Below are 17,314 nucleotides of genomic sequence, written 5' to 3'. Positions count from 1 at the left end.
TGTGCTATGAAGAAGGGTCAATGCCTGAAACGTCAGCTGTTATACATTTTTCCTTTTAAGGCCAGTGTTATTGGCGATTATGTTGAGTTCCTTTGTTACTTGTACTTGTGCACCACTGCCAATGCAGCAGCAGCATCACAAAATAATTTGCTCAATATAGAGAATAGGATCCCTATAAAGCCTCTGAATTTAAGAGCCAAATTAATTGATATTTAGGTGTCTTAAGACTTTCAACACTGCAAGAGCCCAAATAATAGGTGACAACCCGTGGGAGAAAAAGCCTACGAAACCTCGCGTGGTTTAGTTGTTTGACATCCTGTTATGAAAAATGAAAACATTCAAAGTCCAGGTTAGGGGTCGGCAACCAATATAACAAGAGCAGCCATTTTTTTCGAATTCGTTAAAAACCTCAATAATTCAAGAGCCGCAATGGAATGTGAATATCGAGGTGTATCCTGAACAAATAACTTCACGAAGCAGTCCTTACAGAGCCACAGGTTGCCGACCCCTGGTCTAGGTTATGGACTTGTCTGGAAAATAATGTCCCACGGTGCTTAACATCTGCTTGGCAGCTGAAGGCATGCTTTAGTTTTTCTCCTCAAATGTGACCACCAGACGGATGTGGGATTCAAAGTGTGGACTCTGTAAACTGGATCCGTGTGGAGGGGTGATCGCTGGGCTTGCCAGCTGCCACCAAACCAAATGTGCCCCACGTATATGTCATACTGCTGGAGAAAGACATCCATCATCTGCAGATAACTGTTATCACTCTTGCAAAATAAGACCATCCCAGTATCTTGGGTCCATACCTGATTAAACAAAATAAACTTGTTGCATTTTACACATGGCCTCAGATGGTAGGCAGCGGGCATGTAATAACATGTCCATGGTAGCGAGATGATGTCTCCCTCGCCTGGTATACACGAGGTTGTGGGTTCGATCCCGACCCTGAGGCCTATATATTTGGAGTTTGCACGTTTTCCCCGTGGTCACGTGGAATTTTCTCCGGGTCCTCCAGTTTTTCCCTCCACATTTAAAATCAACATCACGTGTTTAGAGTGTTTGGCTGCGATCAACTTTCACTTGATATAAGCCACTTCGCTGAACTATAATTTGTGACCAAGTCGCTTCTGAAAAAGAGCTACATAGCTCAGTGGGCCTTACCTGCTCAAAAAAATATAGTTCATAGTTTAATAACGCACAGAGTAACACACTGCAGTACGCTCACAATTTGTCCGCACAAGAAAGTAGGTTCACTCTGCGACCCCGCGATTTGACTTAAAAATATACTGTGGCCTGAAGCCCCTCGCTGCGGCGGCGCCCACGTTGCAGAGATGAAAGTGAGGGATTGTGGGAACAGGGCGGCGTAAAACGGCTGGCAGGGGCGGGTGGCACTTGGTGCCCGCGCATCAAAACGCCTTTCCCTGCACACGCCCGTGGCCCGGCGGGGGCATCGCTCATCGACGAACGACAACAGCGCCGACAATATAACGAACGGGAAATTCATCGCTGGCACAACAACCAAAAGTTTGCAATCGGTTACGTTGAGGCGAATGAGAGAACAACGCTGTACAATGATACAAGGAGGCAAATGGAAGAGAGGATACAAAAGTGAGACAGCAAAAAGGAGACGGGACTAATTATTGATGCTTGAATCAAGCGGCGACATCGAAGAACGCCAATTTGTCAAATTGCTGGACGGTGAATCTCTGTGTGCTTAGTAGGTGGATGCTGTGTGAGTGAATCACTGTGTATAGTAGATGGATGCTGTGTGAGTGAATCACTGTGTATAGTAGGTGAATGCTGTGTGAGTGAATCACTGTGTATAGTAGATGGATGCTGTGTGAGTGAATCACTGTGTATAGTAGATGGATGCTGTGTGAGTGAATCACTGTGTATAGTAGATGGATGGTGTTTGAGTGAATCGCTGTGTATAGTAGGTGCATGCTGTGTGAGTGAATCACTGTGCATAGTAGGTGAATGCTGTGTGAGTGAATCACTGTGTATAGTAGGTGAATGCTGTGTGAGTTAATCACTGTGTATAGTAGGTGGATGCTGTGTGAGTGAATCACTGTGTATAGTAGATGGATGGTGTGTGAGTGAATCACTGTGTATAGTAGGTGGATGGTGTGTGACTAGGTAAATCGCACGAGTGGTTGCTCGATGAAGTCACCGTTGCGTCGCTGCCGCGGCGGTGGAGGCACGAGGAGTCACACCGAGCCTGGTCCTGGCACACGGGGTGCGGTTATCCCACTGGCGAGCTGAAGGCACACGAGAGAAACGTCGCGAGATGTCAGAGCGAGCACAGCAGTCGCCGCCACTCGGCTGAGCCTGGTTGAGTTGAGACACCGTGACGCTGTTCATCAAGCAGACGACCATTGCTTTGGGAAGTCACTCCCCGGGGAAAAATTACCGGATGGAATGTTCGTACGCGAGTTGAACTTCTTTCACACCGTACGTAGCCAACCGTGTTAATCGGAGGTGCGGGTGTGGTGTAAACTGATCCATGGACGCTGGTGCTGTGGCCATGCTGACTGCCCAGCTCGCGTTCATGGAGTCTCCCTAACTTGAAGAGCAATGTTCCGGTGACTCAGGGTGACCAGAGCACGCGGCCGACATGGAAACGCCAAATGGCGACGCAGCAAGACCCCTGATGCCCAACACACCGGTCGGCTGGCTCCGATTCTCATTTGCAGGAAAGTTGTGCAAACCCTCATAATTTCTGCAACCCCATTGTTGTAGTTTACGGAGTCCCTGTTATACGGAGCAGAGGCGCAGTGCTCAGTGCGCTGCAAAATGAACCCAACGACCCTAACCTGGCCACTCCCACTGCAACACACACCCACCGTATCAAACTCGCACTGACCAGCGTAGTCACCAAATCACTATGGATCCCGACCTTCGTGTGACACTCTTATCCGTTGGTCATCAAGAACGGTTGGAGGCCTCCCAATCACCGTGTCGGTCACGGGGGTTGTTTGACCATAATTCACTCTGCTGGTCAGCGTGGGTTGGTGGTCAAGCCAGAAGCAGGCCCGGTGGTTAAAAATGTCATTGGTCACGGATGTTGGCTGATGCTGGGAATCGACGGTCAGATTCGCCGCCACTCTCCCGCCTCGCACGTACAGATGGAAATAACGGCGCACAGCGGTCAGAACGCTCGCCACAAGCCGGCTGGCACAGGGTCAATAGTTCAGTTCCTGTAGCCACCCGGTCACCTCTGCTTAACATTACCAACCGACCGCATTCCTTGTGAATAAGGTTTAGCAATGGGAAAACATACAGTTAGATATAATGGAGCTGTGGCAGTATTACTAAGAGTGGTGTTTTTATATTCATGGTTGTACACCACCACCAACACGGACACTCCATTTAATTTAAACTTAAACTAAACAAGCGAGTTCCATACGTTTTAGACTCGGAAACTGCGTTTAAAAAAAATATGAAGATATTTGTCACCATTGTTGGTAGTAAGCGGGAATTGAACTGGGCTGCCGATTTTGTCGCGCAGTGTGCTAAGAAACATGGTCAGTCCACTGCTGGATGAAGGCCTCCCAAGCCACCGCAACACCTCAGGAACTTATGATGTAACGATCAATCCAGCACCTGCACATAACCGATTTCATTGCTCCATCTGCTTTGTGGATGTCCCTTCGGACGTGTTCCATTCCTCAGTTGCCACTCTTGTTATTATTCTTGGCCATCGTCCATCCCCGCTTCGAGCAATCTGAGATGTCAACTACCTCGCCTGGCATCCAGGAAGGTCATGGGTTCGATCCTGTGTCTCTCTCCCTGTGGTTGAGTGGATTTATCTTGGAGTATTTTGCAATAATACGTTTCCAAATGATAAGCCACGAAGTTGACCTATCATTTGTGGCCAGGTCGCTACTGAAAACGACCCCAACCCCTATCACTACCCCAACCACTATCATGACACCTAACCCCAATCACTATAACTACCTCTACCCCGATCCCGACCTCAATCCCTATCACTACCCCTACCACTATCACTACTCCTATCACTATCCCTACCCCTATCACTACCCCAACTCCTATGACTACCCCAACCATTACCACTATCACTACCCCTACCAATATCACTACCACTATCACTACCACTATCACTACCCCAACCCCTATCACTACCCCAACCATTACCACTATCACTACGCCAACCCCTATCACGACCCCTATCACTACCCCAACCCCTATCACTACCCCAATCCCTCCTTAACCTCTCCCACGCATTCTCCTGTTACCACAACTACACCACTATTAATAACCCCACTCTTTATGTCAACCACTGTCATATTACATAGAGTTGTAGAATTGCTGTAAAGCACCTTGGAATAAGGTGCTATATAAATCTATATAAGATATCAGATCTGACAGCGCAAGTGGTCGGTACACCACTTACCCACAGCTGTCGGAGCGACCACTGATGGCAAAGCCGGCCACGCTCCCTGCATTGCTGGCTTGGCAGCAAGCAGGTCTACAGATTAAACAAATTATTTGGTGATGTTGCTGCTGCGTTGGCGGTGGGTGTACAAGCACAAATAGCAATACATTCACGTTCATCAATAACACTGCCTTAAAAAGAAAAAAAACATACGCTGCAAGGGGTGATTTCCCCAAAACGTCACCTATTATGCATATACGACCTCTTAAGGCAGAGGTATTTGACGCATGTGTTGAGGTCTACAGCGATCGTGACGTTTATTTACCAGCAAACTGTAATAAAACGAGACTGTTCTAGACTATTCGCTGCCGTTGTAAAGCATCATGATTCGAAATCAGCGGTCACCCTGACTAATACTGCGGTGTAATAACTTCAATTATAATATGAACTATCTGCTTGACATCAGACGTTAACGATCCCCTGATGTCATTCGCATAGGTAGGCAATCATTGTGTGCCGGCATCAGGATTCGATTTTTCCAAATGTGAAAATGTACCTGCATATGACTCAATTTAGATCTTACAGAGCAATAATCGCCCCCTACTGGCAGATAAATGCTCTAGGTCACCCTTACAAATGAAACAATTCTGGTCTTGTGAGTTCTCACCTGGTTCAGCAAATAACCGTGACCAGGGATGAGAGATCCTGTCTGAGCGACTTCAACCAGAACTTACGCGGACTTTGTAAGAATAAAGACTTAATTTCAATGGCTGCGATGGCAAACGATTATACTCCAATGTTCTTACCCCAAAGGCTTCTTGAAATGCAAACCACTCGGACTAAGAATCACATCATTAGACCTCCTTTGCCAGTACCAAAATATAATAAAAGGGTTTTTTCCCCTTTTTTTCTGGCAACAAAACTGAAACCTTTCTACAAGCATTCATATCTGCATTAACCACAATACTTTCAGTCAAAATGCAAACAAAAAACACTGAAAATAAGGACAAAAGGTTTCAGTTCTGTGGCCAGAAAAAAAGGGGAAACCCCTATTATTATACAAAGAATCACGTTTAAATTTCTCTGTGGTTAAGCCACGCGTTCACTACACTTTAACCCGTTCAAATTTGTGTGCCATCATTTGTAACGCAGCTTTGCTATCAATGCTCAATGGATGTAATCAAGATGTATCCTTCAGCGCTGCGTGTTCCTCCACTACGTCTCAAGCGTGCCCATCGTTTGAGAAAAAAGCTCGCTCCGTTTCCGTCCATTAGCGTTACGCACGGGTATCTTGTAACCAAATTTTGTCTAAAAGGGCATGGTGCCGGGGATAATGGCCACTAATGCTGCGGAACACCGGACTAACGTTGAGTCTGGAAATACATTTCCTTTTCCCATGCAGAGCGAGAGAGAGCATGAGCAGTGAGCAGAAGGCGTTTCTGGACAAGCACGTTCTCAATGTGTTACATTATTCGCAGAACAGTATTAATACAACGTTATAAAACTATATTATATTTTATTGTTTTATATTTTTATTATTTTATTGTTTCCCTTCTACGTGACTTTACCGAAAAAACCAAGAATATGAATCCCTGCAGTCACGAAAGCTTTAAATCAAAAGTTATAAAACTAGTTAAAACAAAGTAGCCAAGCGGATCGAAGCAACACGCTGATAAGTTCCACCCACCGTCTTTTGGCTCCTCTTAAGTCTTGGGCGCTGCCTGCCGTGGGAGCCCCAAATGTCACGGCCAAAGCCACGACATCATGAATATTAATTAGCGCGAGAGGGCGGGCAGCCGCGTGGTGTCACTGCGATGTCGCCGTGTCATTTCCCTCCCCGCCGCAGCCCTGCCCCGTAGGCATTACACAGCAACTGGGATGAGCGCTCGTGAATATCACGGAGGACTCGGACGCAACCGAGTGGTGGCGTGAGCCACGAGCGGGGCGGCAACCCGCGGTGCCCACCCAGCCCCCAGCCCCAGCCAGCCCCACCCACCCAGCTAGCCCCACCACCCCCCACCAGCCCTCTCGCGTGAACGGCAGCTGCACGACCCAGCGGGTGCTACCGCCACCGCCATTCATAATTTGTGAGCCACATTCAGAATGTTCCCCCCTTCAGAGTACCCAGGTGGCTCTACGAGCGGCTCGCGAGAAGAAGGTTGAGAGTTCAAGTGCTGGTTAGGGGGTTGTCTCAGCCCCAATATTCTTTCAGGGTCATACAATTAGGTGCCACTTCTTGGGGGAGTCAACAGCGCTTGTACTTTGCATAAACTCGCCACCACCCACCACCCCCGCCAAAGAAATGTGGAATTGCCACCACCGGCTAAGGGTTGTAAACAGGAAAATGTCCCGAGTGCTGTACACTACATTCAGCAGATTACAAGACGTTCCAGAAAGTGGATACAAATCTGGTCACAGAGATCCCTCTACCAGATTACTAACACGCAGCAACCCCAACAGTTTCACCATTAAATACGGATAAAAATGATTACATTTCTTTAATTAGGGAGTTGCGCGAAACATTCATCTAGAAGCCAGTCTAACCATGGGGTGTAGCAGAGAAACATGCCTGTGGTGGTAATCATCGACAAAGTTCCAACTCGCTTTAAAACTCACTAACCCCATTCTACAGCAACATCGCCGTCGTTTTGGTTGACGAGATTTACCCGGTAAGATCGTCACATGTCAACTGGAACTTTGGACATTTATCGTGCATGTGTTCAGCCAAATGTAAAAAAATCTATAAAAATTGGTACGAAGCGCACAACCTCGATGCATCGTGCAAAAAGTATCAGCACTCCCTGGAGATGTTCACTGTGGTGGACTTATCTTTGGTCACCATCAAAACAAATTTTAGCAGATGTTGGCGACTGACAGCTGCAGTGATAGACAAACTGTGGACTGGTTTCATCACTGCTGCCGCTGCTGTCGACAGTCGGTCACATGAGCTCACAGTAATTTTGAATAATGACGATCAAAGAGAAAAGAGGGCCACAAATGCTGATGGTTTTTGGCATTCCGCACAAATGGTCTGCGTCCTTTGTACACAATGTTGCGTGTTGTGTAAATCTCATCGTTTTTTTCCGGCCTGCACTGTTATTCAGCTGGGATGGGATTTCCTCGTCATGCACAGATCCGATTGTTGCGTTTAACACGTATTATGGAGAGGTGATTATTGCTGGGCCAATTGTCTTTCATGTGAAAGAAGATCCAGACGAGGTTCGGCTTATGAAGTCTGTTTTTATTTGCTGTAACACGTACTAACTATTCACTAAACGAACAATTTTTATTTTAACAATTTTTATTTCTACAGTTAAGAATCACGGAGCTGTATAGCTCTTTTTCAGAAGTGACCTGGCCACAAACAATGGCTCAACTAAATGTCTCATGATGTGGACATTTATAGCGGCCAAATGCTCAAAATGTATGATATGGATTCTAACTGTGGAGGGAAAAACCGAGGGACCTGGAGAAAATTTCCCACAACCAGTGAGAGAGACACACAAGTTCCAAATATACAGACATCGTTATGGTTGGGATCGAAACCACAACCTCATGCATACCAAGCAAGGGAGCGAACATCTCGCCACCGCGGCACCCTCAACTGACCCCGTGAGTGTATATGTTGACCACGTGTCCGGTTCTCCTGTGCGTGTGCGTTTCGAGCGCGTCTTGCGGGCTCCACACATACAGCGCCCTACCAATCTTACTTGTGCATCTCACGCATGCTTGTACGTATGCATATTGAACTTCTTTCGCACCGTACGTAGCCAACCGTGATCCTGCCTGCTACAATGACACATTGCCGGTGCGTGTACATTCCACAAAGTGATTGAAGCGCATTCTTTTTTTTATTATCAAGATGGGTTACACCTCCCCTATTGCTGCTCTTCCCTTAGTATGTTCGTTATCTCTCCCCTCCCCTCTCTTCCCCCGTATAAATCTTCACCCCCGACCCCCCCAGACGGAGTCCCCACTTGGTTGGGGCAGCGAGACAACCCTCTCTCCCCTCAAAGTATGGTCCCCGTCGTCTCGTTTGGAAACTCCTAATGGCTACGAGCGCGTCGTACCCGGCTCGCGTTTGTGCTGCAACGTAAAAAAATAAAAACAGGACTGGTTTGCGTACGTATCATAATTGTAGTAGTAATAATAACTTAAACTTTCATCACGCACAGCATTCACTCACTAACGAAGAGAGGGAGACTCAGAGGTACGAGGAGCCATAGACAAGCGGCTTGGCAGCAGCAGTCAAGCGGTGAGCCGGCATCAACGACAGCCCAAGCTATTAAGATGTTTTCAGCTCATTGTTGAGTGCTTACATGTTGGAGAGCACCTGGACAATACTCACATGTGTTCGAGGGCAACACACTATCCCCATACAGAAGAGACAGATGATATATTAGTCCACATTTCTCTGTACCGCCTCCTCCTGGCAAGCCAGGATATAGCGCCTTCGACACCCACAGGAAGGGGGTTGCAGAATATTTGTACGATCTACCCACCCTCGTTGCCTCCAGAGTCCCGAATTACAGGCCACGTGCCAGAGGTCGCAACCGGGTACCCGATACCCGTACCCTACCCGATACCCGGCTTCCCGTACCCGGCCGGGTACGGGCACCCGTTTGCGACCCTGGTGCGGCCGGGTACGGGTAGGCCGTGAGTCACTGGTGAGTCACCGTTTGTCACTCATTTCCCAAAGTCTTGTCTCTTCTCACAATTCAAGTTCCTAGAATCAACCCACCCGCGCCTGCAACATGGCTTCATCCCAGAGGTCGCAATCGGGTACCCGTACCCTACCCGATACCCGGCCGGGTACGGGTAGCCGGGTATCGGGTAGGGTACGGGTACCCGTTTTCGACCCTGGGGCAGCCTGGTACGGGTATGGAATCAAAACCCGTTTTGCGACCTCTGCCACGTGCATAGCCACCACCATGTTGCGGGCGAGGACTACTCGCGTTTGAGCCGTTTTTTTATCTGAAATAAAAAAATATTAGTGTAGTACACAAACATGCTGTGGAAAAATATCACGGACCTTATCATACGATGCTTCTACCCTGTCATCTCGAGTAGGTTATTCTCTGTCACGAGATATTTTTTTCACGTGAGCAAACACAAGTGGAGTTCCACCACAGGCCTTTTGGAAAACATGACCTTGGCCCGTGTCCAATTGCCCTGACGGACGTTGTCAGATAGGGCGCCATGGTTGCCGAGTTATTTAAATAAATGAAAACATTTGCAAAAGTGTTAAACTTTGGCTTGGCGCGTTATGCTGTGAACCCAGTGACCTGGGTTCGATTCCAGCCACGGCTGACACCAGTGGTGAGTGAATTCTGAACTGGTCCAAGCTTCGATAGCAAGGTTGGCCACGTAAGGTGCGAAATAAGCTAAATATACATACAAGTGTGAATAAATTGAAACTAAGAAAAAGATGACCGTCACGGACGTTTAGCAGAGTTGGTTAATCGGCTTTTGAACAGGAAAGACCTACAAATATCTCAACGAATCAATGTGAAATATGCGACAACAGAGGAAAAATAATTTGCATAACAGCTGGACAGAAAAATAACCCGAAAAAGAATTGAAACGTCAGTGTGAGCAAAATGAAATCCGGTAAGGCAAGAAGTCAAGATCGTAATCATTATGCCGTAATGATGCCACCGCTGCTTGCCAACAGCAAAGTTCATGGCAGAAACAAAGTTCATGGCAGAAACAAAGTTCATGGCAGAAACAAAGTTCATGGCAGAAACAAAGTTCATGGCAGAAACAAAGTTCATGGCAGAAACAAAGTTCATGGCAGTGTTAATGGATGGCCTTTACAGCTTTAACGCAAGGTATCAGTGGGCAGAGAAAATGTGGATGCACCTGATTATAATGTATGTATGTAGAACTTCGTTCGCACCGTAGGTAGCCAACCGTGCTAATCGGAGGTGTGAAAAAGAAGCACCTAAAACTTGTGCTGGGTCAAAGAAAGTGATTCAAATTTTCTCACAAAATGGCAAAAGTCCCCCCCCAGATAGCCTTTAACAGGCTAATGGGGCAAGTGCTGCGAGAGTGAGCGCCTATGAAGGCTGACGTGGCGCTCCAAGGGGTGGGTGCCCAGCACCACGCCCAGCCGTATTGATCTCCATGTGCAAACATTTAGACACGGCACCAGGTACTCATTTAAGGTTGAGTCGACCTAGGGGAGGACAGGACTGGTTCGGATATTCGTCTGTGAGCGGGAACGGAACTTGGATCACCAGGTTGATAGTGTAGTGCGCCAACCACTGCACTACCGCTCCACCCCCCCCCCCCCCCAAATATGGTTACACATAAACACAAACCTCGCGGCTTATAATGAAGCCCAAACCTTGCCTTTATAATACAGTGGCATAAGGCAGTAGAGGGGGCTGCTGTGAGAAGTTGGTGAAGAGACAAGAGTGTTTGTTTGTTTTCTGGATGAACTATAATGGACTACATAAACCACTTTTAAAAAAAGTATATGCGTAAACTGCAGGGCTTAAACGATGGGAGCTCTAAGACAGGAATGATGTCCGTGATGCTAAACGTGTTCGATTGGCCAAGGTGCACAAATGACAAAAACTCACTCGCCAATAACACTCGCCCTAAAAGGAAACAAATATATAACAGGAGTTGTTCTGGACAATGATCCTTCTTCACAGCAGAGAGAGCGAGTGGCTCTCCGGGCAATGGGGTCGACTGCTCGGGGCTAATAATCACAATGACACATTTACCCAGGACGGGCTCAAGGAGTGGTCTCTCAAAGACTCTTTCTCAGGAGGGTTTCTGCATCGCGATGTTTAGGCCATTCTCATTTTAATGTTTTAGAGCTGGGAGAACATTGAAGTGTCGTATAAAATGAAAGACAACCCAGTGGGATTTACGGTTATAGAGTCGCACAAATCACCCCCAGCCCATTTGTCATACGTGTGCCCGGAGTGCTCGGAGCTATAATCACTCACACCACAACACGCTTGAGGAATATCTCAACCCGTTTCTCCTTTGCAATCTTTTGCTTGTTTTGCTCATCTTTGTCGAGACTAGCACCTGTTTGAATAAAACCACCGTGGGTCTGCACTCCTTCAATGGAAGGAAGAAGAGGAACAGCAAAACGACACCAACTCTATCTGTGCTGTAGCCCTCTATGTCGTGACGAGCAGCAGACCAAGACATTGGCATTCACTCTCTTTGGGTCTTTCGGTAAAATCACGTAGATGGAAAAATAATAAAATAATAATAAAAATCACGACGTTTCGATCGCAACACAGGCAATCGTCTTCAGGTGAAAAAATACAGCAGGCGGGCTGCCGAGGCAGGAAGAAATATAGCGAGAGACCTACTGCAGCCAAAGGTGATGTAGGTTTTATATAACCTTTAGCATTTCCTTCCTGAAAAATAATTCCATAGGAAAGAATGGAATTGAGTTATCTGGAGAAACCCCACGAAAAAAAGGAGATAACAGTCAAAGGTCACCACCGACGGGTCCACAAAACCAACTGCTGGACTGCAATCTCCTGCCCAGCGAATTTGGGGGTTTCATGAATCTCCGTGACCCGTCGATTCTTGCCGGCGACGCGCTGGATCGCAGGCAGGGCCGTCTCCATGGCTGGGATGAAATCGAGGTGTGGCGAGGTGCGGTGGCACCAACGGTACTGGATGTTGTTGACCGCTTGACCTGGAATCAATTGTTTTTGTTGGTGCACAACGTGAGATTATCCCAATCAAATCTCCAGATCCAAAACATTGACGCAAAGACCTGACACCTCCCCTGAGTGAGCCCGACCCTTCCTCATGCCACATTCACCGTCGCCAGCGACTGCACACAATCACATGGATAGTGTTTATTTGTGTTTAGTTTGGCATCCTTCCCCCCACACTTACAATTAGCATGGTTGGCTATGTACGGTGCGAAAAAAGTTCAACGTACATACGTACAGTGGTCGTGCATTCGCAGCTTGTTGCCGTGGCTCACGGTTCGAAACGAGCGACCTACCTGGTTATTCTGCGGTAGTGAACTACCATAATACTACTACGTGCCATCTGCTTCATAGAGGACGTTAAAGGTCAACCTGTTTGCAAAAGACATCTTTGCCGACAGATAACCATCTCCAATCTCACTTCGATGGAAAAAAAAAGAGGCTGAACGCGGACACGTTGGGTAACTCTGCTCTGGCAAGGGCTTTGCGTAACGGCGCCACAGTTGGCCGTTCGAGCCACGGCGTCGGCTCGTCACGGTGCAGCAGGCAAGAGCCAGGAGGCATGCAAGTGGGGGCACTCCAGAACAAGTACACAGAGAGAGAGAAGAAAGGAGGAATGCAGCGGTCTGAAGGGGCCAGGGGATTGAACGACTCACCGGTGCAGAAAGGGCGAGAGCGATCGCCTAAGGGAAGGGCGTGACTGGGAAGGCGCGCCGGCGTTTACACATAGCGCGTGCCACAGCCCTGCAGAATCCATTTCGTTCATCGGAGAGCGGCGATAACTTACGCTGAACAAAATTTACGGTTAGATTCGCACAAATCACCCCCAGCAGCCCAGGTTTGTCACACGCGTGCCCAGACTGCCCCGGTGCTCCAATCACTGGTACGACGACGAACACGCTTGAGGAATATCTCCGACCCTCATCTCTCTTGAAATATTTTTTATTTGTTTTACTCAGCTCTGTTGAGACTAGCACCAGTCTGAATAAAGTGCAGGTTAACCGTGAATCACTCGAGTGTATATACCGCATATACAGTGCCCGGTGAAGCATCTGTAAATATAAGAAGCCAATACAAACGTGTGCCTCCCAGGTACTTCACTCAACCTGCACGCAGTCTGTGAATTCAATGTCTCCCCTGTGCAGTCACGATGTACCCAGGCATACTGGTGGCTTGTCTGTCTATTTACGCCCCAACTACTGCAAGCCTCTGTGGTGATTCATTTGGCCAGTGTTTAAGGGGCTGCATTCGCTTCTCTCTCAAGAGGGTATAACTGTGCCAAGCTATTGTGCGTTGACAAATCAACCTGCACACGTAATGAAATTGCTTGCGAAATGTGCTCACGCAATTACACGTACGGGTGGAGCACAGTGTTAAACATCTCGTGGCAGGATCCAGCCTCGTTGACAAAATACTCCTCCCATCGATGTTACTTTTGCCCATGAGAACCAAAGGCAAGATTTCCAAGGCCAAGGATGGGACTTCGAAAGTCTAAGATTCAAATGCTAATGTTAGGATTCAGGACTAAGCCAGGGTTTGGGGCTTAGACATTCAAAGACCATGTCAAAAGCCGTGAGTCAAAACAAAATCCAATGCCATGGCCACTCAAGCCAAGGCGGCTAAGAATAAAGATCGAATCCAAAACCCAAGGCAAAATAATTGTTGCTCTTCACAATCTCTTTATTATGTTTATACGTTGACTTCTTTCTATCCGAACGGTAGCAAACAATGCTTACATAAGTTGCAAGCCTCTGTGAATACAACAATGGATTATATAGCGTTATCAACGTACAGTGTGTAGGAGGTGTGTCCACAGCTGACGGTATCATTAATGATTAAAGATGCCTTGTGAAACGGGCAGCTTGAACGAGGATCATACAACTACTACGCACAGACACTTGGAAATGTGAAAGATTTCACCTTGCGATTCTCATCCCTCCAATCCTCCTCGTGTCTGCGGTGGCGACAAAAATAAATTACCTATTTTTATTTTACCAGGTAAGGCCCACTGAGCTCTTTCGCTCTTTTTCAGAAGCGACCTGGCTACACAAATGATAGCTACACCGAATTGGCTTATCGTGTGGAAATTTATAGCGGCCAAATACTCTAAAACGCACGTTTATAAATGTGGAGGGGAAAATCCACGCTACCACGGGGAAAGGAGTATGCAAACTCCAAATATACAGCAGGCGTCAAGGTCGGGAATCGAACCCATGAACCTCCTGTATACCAGGCAAGGTAGTTAACATCTCGCTACCCCGGGCGGTGTAAACAAATCGCACAGAGATGAGAGAGTCCCTAGTGTTCACCAGCATCATAGATGCGATTTTTTAAATATTACTGCTACGAGCTGCTGAAGCTTACTCAGGATTTTCGCTTTTAATACAACCTAAGCAAATAGTGGAACCTGCTTCGAAATTCCCATAATTATAACCAACAATGATGCTCTTATGGAAAGCCAATCTGCTATTTCAACGGACACTCTTTCCGTGCCTAATAGGGCTGAATGATTAATCGATTTCAAATCGAAATCGCAACCAATCGCAGCCTTTGTGATTTGTTGCGATTTGAAAAGTCCTACTACTTTCTTATTGGAATTGTTTTATTATAACTGTATTTATTTAACTTAACAATTCTTCTATGTTTAATTGTTCTATTTCAATAAAAAAAATTATAAATACATGTTGGAAGCAATTCACATCTTTTAAGTTCTCATCCTTGCATTAGAATAAAAAGAGCAGTTCATATTTTGATGGTATCATGTGGTAATGCTCCATCACATGTTTAAAATCTATTACACAGTGAATATTGAACTGAAGCTTGACTTTAAAAAATGTAATCGCAAATCAAATCACAATATCTGTCAGAAAAATCTCAATGAGATATTTTCCCCAAATCGTTCATCCCCAGTGCCTAAACACATTGGTTGGGCTGGATGGATTGGCTGATTGACCGATAAGCAGAACCAGGGACATCAACAATAACCTCAACACCAGAAAGCCCATGGCGAAAATAATAACAATTATTATTACCTATTAATTCAAGCCACACCCACCGAGGCTAAATACATTGTTTTCAGGAGGCTCCTGCTGTTACATTGGGATGTTTGGCCAACACCAGTCACGTTCTTTTTAGCTGCAGGGAAGAAACAACCAGAGAATTCGGAGAAACAGCCCACGAGGATCAGGTGGGAGAACAAACTCTACACAGCAAGGCACCTGAGTCGGGCACCCGATCAGTAGATGGCAACAACATCTCGCCACCGTAGGCACCAAACGCTTGATTAGTCACAACAGAGCACGCTAAGAACAATAAGGAACAACCCCACGCCTACGGCTGCTGACGGCTTGTGTCATCCACAAACCGTGGGTTCGATCCCGACCCTGACGCCTGCTGTATATTTGGAGTTTGCGTGTCTCTCTCTCCGTGGTCACGTACATTTTCCTCCGGGTGGAATCAACATGTGTTTAGAAAATGTGGCTGCTCGACATTTCCACATGATAGGCCACTTCGTTGAGCTATCATTTGTGTCCAGGTCACTTCGGAAAAAAGAGCTAAATAGTTCAGTTGGCCTTACCTTGTGAAATAAAAAATATTTCAGTTTAGTCTGTGTTGAATCAGCAAAAGGCCACAGAATAAAGAAGGTTGTGTCCACTTTTAAAACCTCCAGACTCTTCTCCCAGCTCATGAGGAATCCATGAAAAAATAACAGCCTAAATCCAGATGTCTTAACTTAGCACATACCTGGGATTGTGGTCTGGAATGTGACTCAATGGACTAATTTCTCCGATGTGATACATTGTGTGTTGTTTGGGTCATTTGTTTTGGTGCCATTTCTTGAGTTGTTCATTAATTATACATTTTTCTGAGAGTTTTATTTTACCTAGTAGTTGCTATAAATAGGATTTGGACCTTGTATATAACTAGCTTTTTTGCTCGTCCTAGGACGGTTGTATATTGCAGTAAATCTTAAATATTCAATAGAAAAATTGTTCAGCTCATTATTATTAATGAGGGGGGGGGGGGTGCCCCATGTGGAGTGACGTCACCCGCTCATGAATATTAACGAGGGGAGGGGTGCGGCATGTGGAGTGCGTGACCTTCTTGTGCGTTAAGTGTAAATTTCCACGCGGGCATGAATATTGAATAAAGGGGGGGGGGGGGGGCTATTTTGCAGTGACGTCACGCACGGATGCAGCACTGTGCTGTGTAGATTTATTTTTTACCGTCACTTTCTGTAAAGAAACGTCACATTTGAAGCGACTTTGCGTAATAAATTATTTTATTCGGCTCACCCTTCCTCTGGGTTTGTGTAAAAATCCACCCACTCATGAATATTAATGAAGAGGGTGGGCCTCATGTGGAGTGACATCACGCGGGGGAGGTGGGCTTCACACTTTGGAGTGACGTCACTCGCGGGACGGACAGTCATTTCTGGGTGATTATAGTAGGTAATGAATGTACAGCATTGTGCGGTGCAATTATCACGAATGACGCCGTAACACATTCCTGCGGAGGGAGCTGGTAGGAACGTTGGGTAGCTCGGTCAATGGCCAGGGTCAACGGCGGCGTGGTGTATGCCGCAAATATGATCGACTGTGAGGGCGACCACAAGCCGGCGTGAGTAGGTTAAACATTGAGTTTTATAAGGGCACCACAGGGTGACCAACCCCTCCCCACCCAGCCCCACCCCTCCCACCCCCCACCCACCCAGCCCCTCCCCACCCAGCCCCTCCCCACCCTCCCCTCCCCACCCTCTCCACCCAGCCCCTCCCCACCCTCCCCTCCCAACCCCTCCCTGTGGGCTGGTGTAACCAGGAGGTTCCTACCAGTATAATGAAATTATTATTAAAATCTGCCCATTCAGAGGCGTTCTCTCCAATCTTTTGCAACAATTTTAATTCCTCTCCCAATGGCAACGTGTGTTTGTGTGTATGTTGAACTTCTTTCGTACCGTACGTTGCCCAACCGTGATAATCAGATGTGCGACCCTCATATCCATTTCCTGCTGCTCCCTTCCCTCAATCTTTCAACGCTGAGCCGTGGAGCCTTCCGATTAGCACGGGTGGCAACGTACGGCGCGGGAGAAGTTCAATGTAAACCGTACGTACAATGGAAAGGAAAGCGAGCGCCACACAACACGACGCAGCTTCGTTGGGCTTGGTGACAAAAACGGCGGTGACAATTTGCACAAAAGCTGCGACAAACTCCACCGCCG

General features: G+C 47.0%; 1 protein-coding gene across 3 annotated transcripts in view; it reads right to left on the bottom strand.

Annotated features, from left to right (window-relative positions):
* Window positions 1-17,314, bottom strand: part of LOC133353944 (plastin-3-like) — a 92,700-nt gene that overhangs the window by 51,398 nt on the left and 23,988 nt on the right. For all 3 annotated transcript variants that reach the window (XM_061570468.1, XM_061570469.1, XM_061570472.1), the window contains exon 2: window positions 2,174-2,261. The gene's annotated coding sequence lies outside the window, so the exon portion shown is untranslated. The remainder of the gene's footprint in view (window positions 1-2,173; window positions 2,262-17,314) is intronic.

Source organism: Lethenteron reissneri, chromosome 45 (assembly GCF_015708825.2).
Source record: "Lethenteron reissneri isolate LAM-NWPU_2019-01 chromosome 45, ASM1570882v1, whole genome shotgun sequence".
Classification (NCBI taxonomy): Eukaryota; Metazoa; Chordata; class Hyperoartia; order Petromyzontiformes; family Petromyzontidae; genus Lethenteron; species Lethenteron reissneri.
The sequence above is the reverse complement of the archived record's forward strand: the minus strand, read 5'-3'. Positions and strand labels throughout refer to the sequence as shown.